Here is a 12,797-nt window from a genome sequence, read left to right as displayed (position 1 = left end):
TTTTTTATTTATATTATTGTATTGATTTTTGTATATGGTTTTTATGTCATTCACTTTTTGTATTTGTGCTAACTGTATGTTATTAAATTTTTACCATTTTTAAATTTAGTCTCCTTAAAGTTTTAAGACACCATTGGTCGCTTTAAACCACTTTATCCACTTTTTCTTTTATATATATATATAATTATATATATATATATATATATATATATATATATACGCACATACTCATACTGTATAGGATATATACATGTTATATAAAAAATATATAGGCAGCCCGCCCCTTGAAGTGTCGAACATCTCACAGTGATCCTCTCTACTGAGGAGCGACGGACCAGCCAGGGCTTCCTTCACGGGGCTTGTAGCAGAGGGAGCAGTGCCTGTGGTGTGCTGCGCTGTGAAGCTGGACACTGTGTGCGGTGGAGGGGTGGCGCCTATATGACGTCACACATCGTGACGTCTGCGGAGGAGGCGCCAGGTCTCGTCGCTGTAAGAACGCGGCGCAGGAAGGGCTAGGAAAGTCTTCACTGTGACGCCATTGTCTTTATGCCTGTGGGCTGTGGCAGCATCTGAATCATCTCTAAGGCGGCGGCGGAGGTTTGGAGGGGGAAGGCAGCGGGGATGTTAGAATGCTGCTGTAGAAGGAATTTTTTTCCCCTGTCTACAGCAGCATAGAGCAGTGGAGAGGCTGTGGGCCTATTTGATGTGTGGGCCTGGAGCTGCAGCTCCATCCGCCCCATTGTTACTCCGGCCCTGCCCAGATGTGCTCAATTGGATTCAGGTCTGGGGAATGGGCGGGCCAGTCTATAGCATCAATGCCTTCGTCTTGTAGGAACTGCTGACACACTCCAGCCACATGAGGTCTTGCATTGTCTTGCATTAGGAGGAACCCAGGGCCAACCGCACCAGCATATGATCTCTTAAGGGGTCTGAGGATCTCATCTTAGTACCTAATGGCAGTCAGGCTACCTCTGGCAAGCACATGGAGGGCTGTGCAGCCCCCCAAAGAAATGCCACCCCACACCATTACTGACCCAGTGCCAAACCGGTCATGCTGGAGGATGTTGCAGGCAGCAGAACATTCTCCTTGGCGTCACGTCTGTCACATGTGCTCAGTGAGAACCTGCTTTCATCTGTGAAGAGCACAGGGCGCCAGTGGCGAATTTGCCAATCTTGGTGTTCTCTGGCAAATGCCAAACATCCTGCACGGTGTTGGGCTGTAAGCACAACCCCCACCTGTGGGCGTCGGGCCCTCATACCACCCTCATGGAGTCTGTTTCTGATCATTTGAGTAGACACATGCACATTTGTGGCTTGCTGGAGGTCATTTTGCAGGGCTCTGGCAGTGCTCCTCCTGTTCCTCCTTGCACAAAGGCGGAGGTAGCGGTCCTGCTGCTGGGTTGTTGCCCTCCTACGGCCTCCTCCACGTCTCCTGATGTACTGGCCTGTCTCCTGGTAGCGCCTCCATGCTCTGGACACTACGCTGACAGACACAGCAAACCTTCTTGCCACAGCTCGCATTGATGTGCCATCCTGGATGAGCTGCACTACCTGAGCCACTTGTGTGGGTTGTAGGGAGGTCATACAGGCACGTGGAGGCCACACACACTACTGAGCCTCATTTTGACTTGTTTTAAGGACATTACATCAAAGTTGGATCAGCCTGTAGTGTGTTTTTCCACTTTAATTTTGAGGGTGACTCCAAATCCAGACCTCCATGGGTTAATAAATTTGATTTCCATTGATAATTTTTGTGTGATTTTGTTGTCAGCACATTCAACTATGTAAAGAACAAAGTATTTAATAAGAATATTTCATTCATTCAGATCTAGGATGTGTTATTTTAGTGTTCCCTTTATTTTTTTGAGCAGTGTGTATGTGTGTGTGTGTGTGTGTGTGTGTGTGTGTGTGTGTGTGTGTGTGTGTGTGTGTGTGTGTGTGTGTATATATATATATATATATATATATCAACATGAGTAAATTGCACACGCTTCATAACATGGGTGCCAGGTCTTGAAATATTATATTAGTAATGTCCAACCTCTGATTCACAAGGGCTCTAGTGGGTGGCAGGAGCAGCACTGGGTGACGGCAGGAATGCTTCACACTACATAATGTTGTTGCCTGTAATACAATAGAGATGTAACATATTCCTTAATTGCTGTTGAGATGGCATGTTTTCTGTTAACCATGTACTATTAAATCATTTTCTGGATTAAAATGCATGTGCCGCTCCTTCCACCCACTAGAGCACTTGTAGATCAGAGATTGGACATTGCTATTACAGAATAAATTAAAAAAATAAATATATATATATATATATATATATATATACATACAAGTTGTTGACTTCAGAGATCTGCTGTATGAGTAACTTCTCAATAAGATCTGCTATGATGCACACACACGCACACACACACACACACACACACACACACACACACACACACACACACACACACACACACACACACACACTCTCTCTCTCTCTCTCTCACACTCACTGTTATTCTGGGCACCAGGAGCAGCATAACCCTCCCCGGAGGTGCCTAAACCTAACCCCCCTCCCCGCAGAATAACACTAACCCTCCCTTCCAGGCAGCCTAGTCCATACCCCCTCCCCCCCTACACACACAGGCTTATCTGCCTGGCGGCCCAGTCCACGCTCGTTCGGGATCCCGGCCATCAGGATTCTGGTGCCAGGATGGTGCGCCTTGACAGGATACCGCCGCCGACATTTCAATCAGTGTCAGGATTCTGATGTCGGTATTTCAACTGCTGGAATCCCGACCACCGGGTTCCTGTCCAGATCCCGTACGTGATCTGTCATAAAGAAATTATATTACACTATCTTGCTTTTTAAATATATGACTCTGTCATGATATATTTAAAGAGAAAGTGTAATAATATATTTATGACATAAATACTGTAGATACCCCCCCAGTGCTACCAAATTAAATTTGTTTATATCTCTGGATTGCACATACCAGCCCACCTGCGCCCCCAGCACCTACCCCCAACACTACTGCAGCCACAGAGGACTTACACTAACTAGTACGTTGTTTGTCACTGTTGCTGCACTTACAGGCTCTGCTGACAGCTGCTCTCTGCACGCTCACTGTGCACTCTCTCGAGTCCCGGCCCCCCAGTCACTGCACTCTCTCTCGAATCCCAGCTCCCCGGTCATTGCACACTCTCTCGAGTCCCGTCTCCCAGCTTCCCAGTCACTGAACACTCGCCCGACTCCTGGCTCCCTGCTCAGTCACTCAGGTCGCGACGCGGGTAGCAATGCATGTCAGCTGACATCCGCGATCAGAGCAATGAGACCAGGTCACGGGGGAGGAGCGCCTTGATGATGCGGCTCCTCTCAAACTGCTGTACAATGGAGGAATGGGGGACAATGGAGTAAGTGCCCCCTTCAAGGCAGGAGCCCGGCGGCAGCTGACTCCATTGTCTCCGGCCGTTCCGCCCCTGATCTGTGTACATGCCCTCAACACACCCTAATACCCCTTTTCGACTGCCACAATAACCCAGGTTATTTCCATGGCTACTTGACTCATGGCTTTGGTGGAAAGGGTCTCTGAAATAAAACCCAGGTCCAGATACGCAGGAATCTGACCCTGGTAGCCTGCCGTGGGTGACCTGGGTCATGCTAAAAGCTTATGGAGAGCAGGCTCACTGTCCTTCGGAGATGATCATCTCCAATCGCTGACAGCGGGAATACATGCCACTAACCCGGGTCCAGCCTGCGGTGTGAACCGGGTTTCAAGCCGTAGTCACATGGCAGTAACACAGCTTGAAACTGGGTTCAGTTATCTGGTCCAGACCTGGGTTTCTGGTGGAAAAGGGGAATTACTTAGCTTCGTACGAATACCTTGTTCCCACCTAGTTACGACCACAAGTGGAAATGCAACTTAGATGCGTACACTCAGCTACAAGAAAAAAACAGTAGATCCCTCCACAAAATGGACTAGCACGGAACACTGCATCAGCCTCATAGTGTGTCTTTAACCTCTAATATATTACATAACAAATTATATATTTTGCTGCCGTTATTGTAAAATATGCAATATTTTAGATACTTTAAGCTTTATTGGCTTAATCGCTTTCTTCCGTCTTTGACATTGGCCCTCATTCTGAGTTGTTCGCTCGCAAGCTGCTTTTAGCAGCTTTGCACACGCTAAGCCGCCGCCTACTGGGAGTGAATCTTAGCTTAGCAAAATTGTGAACGAAAGATTCGCAATATTGCGAAAAGACTTCTCTGTGCAGTTTCTGAGTAGCTCGAGACTTACTCTGCCAGTGCGATCAGTTCAGTGCTTGTCGTTCCTGGTTTGACGTCACAAACACACCCAGCGTTCGCCCAGACACTCCTCCGTTTCTCCAGCCACTCCCACGTTTTTCCCAGAAACGGTAGCGTTTTTTCAAACACTCCCATAAAACGGCCTGTTTCCGCCCAGAAACACCCACTTCCTGTCAATCACATTACGATCACCAGAACGAAGAAAAAACCTCGTAATGCCGTGAGTAAAATACCTAACTGCATAGCAAATTTACTTGGTGCAGTCGCAGTGCGAACATTGTTGCGCATGCGCAGTTAGCGGAAAATCGCTGCGATGCGAAGAAAATTACCGAGCGAACCACTCGGAATGACCACCATTGTTTGATACTTTAAAGACAGCAGTGTCCCTTATATCTTTAATGTGGGGATGACCCATCAATCGATACTTTTAATATTGTGAATTTTTTATATATATGTATATATATATATATATATATATATATATATATATATATACACTGCTCAAAAAAATAAAGGGAACACTTAAACAACACAATGTAACTCCAAGTCAATCACACTTCTGTGAAATCAAACTGTCCACTTAGGAAGCAACACTGATTGACAATCAATTTTACATGCTGTTGTGCAAATGGAATAGACAACAGGTGGAAATTATAGGCAATTAGCAAGTCACCCCCAATAAAGGAGTTGTTCTGTAGGTGGTGACCACAGACCACTTCTCAGCTCCTATGCTTTCTGGCTGATGTTTTGGTCACTTTTGAAAGCTGGCGGTGCTTTCACTCTAGTGGTAGCATGAGACAGAGTCTACAACCCACACAAGTGGCACAGGTAGTGCAGCTCATCCAGGATGGCACATCAATGCGAGCTGTGGCAAGAAGGTTTGCTGTGTCTGTCAGCGTAGTGTCCAGAGCATGGAGGCGCTACCAGGAGACTGGCCAGTACATCAGGAGATGTGGAGGAGGCCGTAGGAGGGCAACAACCCAGCAGCAGGACCGCTACCTCCGCCTTTGTGCAAGGAGGAACAGGAGGAGCACTGCCAGAGCCCTGCAAAATGACCTCCAGCAAGCCACAAATGTGCATGTGTCTACTCAAACGATCAGAAACAGACTCCATGAGGGTTGTATGCGGGAACAACGTCCACAGGTGGGGGTTGTGCTTACAGCCCAACACCGTGCAGGACGTTTAGCATTTGCCAAAGAACACCAAGATTGGCAAATTCACCACTGGCGCCCTGTGCTCTTCACAGATGAAAGCAGGTTCTAACTGAGCACATGTGACAGACGTGACAGAGTCTGGAGACGCCAAGGAGAACATTCTGCTGCCTGCAACATACTCCAGCATGACCGGTTTGGCAGTGGGTCAGTAATGGTGTGGGGTGTAATTTCTTTGGGGGGCCGCACAGCCCTCCATGTGCTCGCCAGAGTTAGCCTGACTGCCATTAGGTACCGAGATGAGATCCTCAGACCCCTTGCGAGACCATATGCTGGTGCGGTTGGCCCTGAGTTCCTCCTAATGCAAGAAAATGCTAGTCCTCATGTGGCTGGAGTGTGTCAGCAATTCCTGCAAGACGAAGGCATTGATGCTATGGACTGGCTTGCCCATTCCCCAGACCTGAATCCAATTGAGCACATCTGGGACATCATGTCTCGCTCCATCCACCAACAGACTGTCCGGGAGTTGGCGGATGCTTTAGTCCAGGTCTGGGAGGAGATCCCTCTGGAGACCATCCGCCACCTCATCAGGAGCATGCCCAGGCATTGTAGGGAGGTCATATAGGCACGTGGAGGCCACACACACTACTGAGCCTCATTTCGACTTGTTTTAAGGATATTACATCAAAGTTGGATCAGCCTGTAGTGTGTTTTTCAACTTTAATTTTGAGGGTGACTCCAAATCCAGACCTCCATGGGTTAATAAATTTGATTTCCATTGATAAGTTTTGTGTGATTTTGTTGTCAGCACATTCAACTATGTAAAGAACAAAGTATTTAATAAGAATATTTCATTCATTCAGATCTAGGATGTGTTATTTTAGTGTTCCCTTTATTTTTTTGAGCAGGGTATATATGTGTGTGTAAAAAATAGAAGTAATCAGCGCCTAATAATGCCCAGAAAATGATGGTGGGTACATAGAATGAAATTTAGTGAAACAAATGGGACAAGCACTTATCTCAGATAGGAATCTTCGGTCCTCAGACCAATATCATCACAGTGATATGCAAAAGAGAAAAAGAAACAACCAATAGTGTGTACCGTTTAAACCTATATGTACTTATAGCATTTTTCTACTTAGTGAGTGTTAATTGGAAATGCACCCAGAATATCACACTCCACAATAGTGTAGTACAGAGGCGGAACTACCGGCAGTGCAGGCAGTGCACTGCACTGGGGCCCGCCTCTGTCCAGGGGCCCAAGCATGTAATGAGTCAAACTGACTCATTACATGCCGCTGTGCGCTGCAGGCAACCGCTGCCCGCAGCGCACAGCCGCCCGGAGATAGGAGCTGAGCAGCGGTACAGACGGGGGAAGGAGGAGGGAGCCGGAGGACGGAGCCGCAGCAGCGCTTTGTTACTGGTGGAGGCGCTGCTGCTGCTGCTCCTCTGCTTCCCTATAGGCTGTCTTCCGAGAACAGCCTATAGGGAAGCAGAGGGGCAGCAGCAGCAGCGCCTCCACCAGTAACAAAGCGCTGCTGCGGCTCCGTCCTCCGGCTCCCTCCTCCTCATTCTCTACTGCCCGGGAATCGTCGTCTGACGCAGCTGCACCGAGGAGCCTGAGGGTAAGTATAATTCTTCTTTCTTTCTGTCTTTCTTTCTTTCTTTCTTTCTTTTTCTTTCCTTCTTTCTTTCTTGTGCCTGCCTGCCGCACTGTGTAAAAAGGGGGGACTGCCTGCCGCAATGTGTAAAAAGGGGGGACTACCTGCCGCAATGTGTAAAAAGGGGGGACTGCCTGCCGCAATGTGTAAAAAGGGAGGACTGCCTGCCGCACTGTGTAAAAAGGGGGGACTGCCTGCCGCAATGTGTAAAAAGGGGGACTACCTGCCGCAATGTGTAAAAAGGGGGGACTGCCTGCCACTATGTGTAAAAAGGGGAATCTGCCTGCCGTAATGTGTAAAAATGGGGACGCTGTCTGCCGTAATGTGTAACAAGGGCACGCTGTCTGCCGTAATGTGTAAAAAGGGCACGCTGTCTGCCGTAATGTGTAACAAGGGCACGCGGTCTGCCGTTATGTGTAAAAAGGGGTAATCTGCCCGACGCTATGTGTAAAAATTAGAGATGAGCGGGTTCGGTTTCTCTGAATCCGAACCCGCCAGAACTTCATGTTTTTTTTCACGGGTCCGAGCGACTCGGATCTTCCCGCCTTGCTCGGTTAACCCGAGCGCGCCCGAACGTCATTATGACGCTGTCGGATTCTCGCGAGGCTCGGATTCTATCGCGAGACTCGGATTCTATATAAGGAGCCGCGCGTCGCCGCCATTTTCACACGTGCATTGAGATTGATAGGGAGAGGACGTGGCTGGCGTCCTCTCCGTTTAGAATAGATTAGAGAGACACTTGATTTACTAATTTTGGGGAGCATTAGGAGTACTCAGTACAGTGCAGAGTTTTGCTGATAGTGACCACCAGTTTTATTTATAATCCGTTCTCTGCCTGAAAAAAGCGATACACAGCACACAGTGACTCAGTCACATACCATATCTGTGTGCACTGCTCAGGCTCAGGCCAGTGTGCTGCATCATCTATATATATTATATATCTGTCTGACTGCTCAGCTCACACAGCTTATAATTGTGGGGGAGACTGGGGAGCACTACTGCAGTGCCAGTTATAGGTTATAGCAGGAGCCAGGAGTACATAATATTATATTAAAATTAGAGATGAGCGGGTTCGGTTTCTCTGAATCCGAACCCGCCAGAACTTCATGTTTTTTTTCACGGGTCCGAGCGACTCGGATCTTCCCGCCTTGCTCAGTTAACCCGAGCGCGCCCGAACGTCATCATGACGCTGTCGGATTCTCGCGAGGCTCGGATTCTATCGCGAGACTCGGATTCTATATAAGGAGCCCGCGTCGCCGCCATTTTCACACGTGCATTGAGATTGATAGGGAGAGGACGTGGCTGGCGTCCTCTCCGTTTAGAATTAGAATAGATTAGAGAGACACTTGATTTACTAATTTTGGGGAGCATTAGGAGTACTCAGTAGTGTACAGTGCAGAGTTTTGCTGATAGTGACCAGTGACCACCACTTTTATTTATAATCCGTTCTCTGCCTGAAAAAAGCGATACACAGCACACAGTGACTCAGTCACATACCATATCTGTGTGCACTGCTCAGGCTCAGGCCAGTGTGCTGCATCATCTATTATCTATATATAATATTATATATATCTGTCTGACTGCTCAGCTCACACAGCTTATAATTGTGGGGGAGACTGGGGAGCACTACTGCAGTGCCAGTTATAGGTTATAGCAGGAGCCAGGAGTACATAATATATTATATAGTGAGTGACCACCAGACACACAGTGCAGTTTATTTAATATATCCGTTCTCTGCCTGAAAAAAGCGATACACACAGTGACTCAGTCAGTCACATACCATATCTGTGTGCACTGCTCAGGCTCAGGCCAGTGTGCTGCATCATCTATATATATATATTATATATCTGTCTGACTGCTCAGCTCACACAGCTTATAATTGTGGGGGAGACTGGGGAGCACTACTGCAGTGCCAGTTATAGGTTATAGCAGGAGCCAGGAGTACATAATATTATATTAAAATTAAACAGTGCACACTTTTGCTGCAGGAGTGCCACTGCCAGTGTGACTAGTGACCAGTGACCTGACCACCAGTATATAATATTAGTAGTATACTATCTCTTTATCAACCAGTCTATATTAGCAGCAGACACAGTACAGTGCGGTAGTTCACGGCTGTGGCTACCTCTGTGTCGGCACTCGGCAGCCCGTCCATAATTGTATATACCACCTAACCGTGGTTTTTTTTTCTTTCTTTATACATACATACTAGTTACGAGTATACTATCTCTTTATCAACCAGTCTATATATTAGCAGCAGACACAGTACAGTGCGGTAGTTCACGGCTGTGGCTACCTCTGTGTCGGCACTCGGCAGCCCGTCCATAATTGTATATACCACCTAACCGTGGTTTTTTTTTCTTTCTTTATACATACATACTAGTTACGAGTATACTATCTCTTTATCAACCAGTCTATATATTAGCAGCAGACACAGTACAGTGCGGTAGTTCACGGCTGTGGCTACCTCTGTGTCGGCACTCGGCAGCCCGTCCATAATTGTATATACCACCTAACCGTGGTTTTTTTTTCTTTCTTTATACATACATACTAGTTACGAGTATACTATCTCTTTATCAACCAGTCTATATATTAGCAGCAGACACAGTACAGTGCGGTAGTTCACGGCTGTGGCTACCTCTGTGTCGGCACTCGGCAGCCCGTCCATAATTGTATACTAGTATCCAATCCATCCATCTCCATTGTTTACCTGAGGTGCCTTTTAGTTGTGCCTATTAAAATATGGAGAACAAAAATGTTGAGGTTCCAAAATTAGGGAAAGATCAAGATCCACTTCCACCTCGTGCTGAAGCTGCTGCCACTAGTCATGGCCGAGACGATGAAATGCCAGCAACGTCGTCTGCCAAGGCCGATGCCCAATGGCATAGTACAGAGCATGTCAAAACCAAAACACCAAATATCAGTAAAAAAAGGACTCCAAAACCTAAAATAAAATTGTCGGAGGAGAAGCGTAAACTTGCCAATATGCCATTTACCACACGGAGTGGCAAGGAACGGCTGAGGCCCTGGCCTATGTTCATGGCTAGTGGTTCAGCTTCACATGAGGATGGAAGCACTCAGCCTCTCGCTAGAAAACTGAAAAGACTCAAGCTGGCAAAAGCACCGCAAAGAACTGTGCGTTCTTTGAAATCCCAAATCCACAAGGAGAGTCCAATTGTGTCGGTTGCGATGCCTGACCTTCCCAACACTGGACGTGAAGAGCATGCGCCTTCCACCATTTGCACGCCCCCTGCAAGTGCTGGAAGGAGCACCCGCAGTCCAGTTCCTGATAGTCAGATTGAAGATGTCAGTGTTGAAGTACACCAGGATGAGGAGGATATGGGTGTTGCTGGCGCTGGGGAGGAAATTGACCAGGAGGATTCTGATGGTGAGGTGGTTTGTTTAAGTCAGGCACCCGGGGAGACACCTGTTGTCCGTGGGAGGAATATGGCCGTTGACATGCCAGGTGAAAATACCAAAAAAATCAGCTCTTCGGTGTGGAGGTATTTCACCAGAAATGCGGACAACAGGTGTCAAGCCGTGTGTTCCCTTTGTCAAGCTGTAATAAGTAGGGGTAAGGACGTTAACCACCTCGGAACATCCTCCCTTATACGTCACCTGCAGCGCATTCATAATAAGTCAGTGACAAGTTCAAAAACTTTGGGTGACAGCGGAAGCAGTCCACTGACCAGTAAATCCCTTCCTCTTGTAACCAAGCTCACGCAAACCACCCCACCAACTCCCTCAGTGTCAATTTCCTCCTTCCCCAGGAATGCCAATAGTCCTGCAGGCCATGTCACTGGCAATTCTGACGAGTCCTCTCCTGCCTGGGATTCCTCCGATGCATCCTTGCGTGTAACGCCTACTGCTGCTGGCGCTGCTGTTGTTGCCGCTGGGAGTCGATGGTCATCCCAGAGGGGAAGTCGTAAGCCCACTTGTACTACTTCCAGTAAGCAATTGACTGTTCAACAGTCCTTTGCGAGGAAGATGAAATATCACAGCAGTCATCCTACTGCAAAGCGGATAACTGAGTCCTTGACAACTATGTTGGTGTTAGACGTGCGTCCGGTATCCGCCGTTAGTTCACAGGGAACTAGACAATTTATTGAGGCAGTGTGCCCCCGTTACCAAATACCATCTAGGTTCCACTTCTCTAGGCAGGCGATACCGAGAATGTACACGGACGTCAGAAAAAGACTCACCAGTGTCCTAAAAAATGCAGTTGTACCCAATGTCCACTTAACCACGGACATGTGGACAAGTGGAGCAGGGCAGGGTCAGGACTATATGACTGTGACAGCCCACTGGGTAGATGTATGGACTCCCGCCGCAAGAACAGCAGCGGCGGCACCAGTAGCAGCATCTCGCAAACGCCAACTCTTTCCTAGGCAGGCTACGCTTTGTATCACCGCTTTCCAGAATACGCACACAGCTGAAAACCTCTTACGGCAACTGAGGAAGATCATCGCGGAATGGCTTACCCCAATTGGACTCTCCTGTGGATTTGTGGCATCGGACAACGCCAGCAATATTGTGTGTGCATTAAATATGGGCAAATTCCAGCACGTCCCATGTTTTGCACATACCTTGAATTTGGTGGTGCAGAATTTTTTAAAAAACGACAGGGGCGTGCAAGAGATGCTGTCGGTGGCCAGAAAAATTGCGGGACACTTTCGGCGTACAGGCACCACGTACAGAAGACTGGAGCACCACCAAAAACTACTGAACCTGCCCTGCCATCATCTGAAGCAAGAAGTGGTAACGAGGTGGAATTCAACCCTCTTTATGCTTCAGAGGTTGGAGGAGCAGCAAAAGGCCATTCAAGCCTATACAATTGAGCACGATATAGTAGGTGGAATGCACCTGTCTCAAGTGCAGTGGAGAATGATTTCAACGTTGTGCAAGGTTCTGATGCCCTTTGAACTTGCCACACGTGAAGTCAGTTCAGACACTGCCAGCCTGAGTCAGGTCATTCCCCTCATCAGGCTTTTGCAGAAGAAGCTGGAGGCATTGAAGAAGGAGCTAAAAGGGAGCGATTCCGCTAGGCATGTGGGACTTGTGGATGCAGCCCTTAATTCGCTTAACAAGGATTCACGGGTGGTCAATCTGTTGAAATCAGAGCACTACATTTTGGCCACCGTGCTCGATCCTAGATTTAAAGCCTACCTTGGATCTCTCTTTCCGGCAGACACAGGTCTGCTGGGGTTGAAAGACCTGCTGGTGACAAAATTGTCAAGTCAAGCGGAACGCGACCTGTCAACATCTCCTCCTTCACATTCTCCCGCAACTGGGGGTGCGAGGAAAAGGCTCAGAATTCCGAGCCCACCCGCTGGCGGTGATGCAGGGCAGTCTGGAGCGACTGCTGATGCTGACATCTGGTCCGGACTGAAGGACCTGACAACGATTACGGACATGTCGTCTACTGTCACTGCATATGATTCTCTCAACATTGATAGAATGGTGGAGGATTATATGAGTGACCGCATCCAAGTAGGCACGTCACACAGTCCGTACTTATACTGGCAGGAAAAAGAGGCAATTTGGAGGCCCTTGCACAAACTGGCTTTATTCTACCTAAGTTGCCCTCCCACAAGTGTGTACTCCGAAAGAGTGTTTAGTGCCGCCGCTCACCTTGTCAGCAATCGGCGTACGAGGTTACATCCAGAAAATGTGGAGAAGATGATG

This window comes from Pseudophryne corroboree, chromosome 4 (assembly GCF_028390025.1).
Source record: "Pseudophryne corroboree isolate aPseCor3 chromosome 4, aPseCor3.hap2, whole genome shotgun sequence".
NCBI classification, from domain to species: domain Eukaryota; kingdom Metazoa; phylum Chordata; class Amphibia; order Anura; family Myobatrachidae; genus Pseudophryne; species Pseudophryne corroboree.
The sequence above is the reverse complement of the archived record's forward strand: the minus strand, read 5'-3'. Positions refer to the sequence as shown.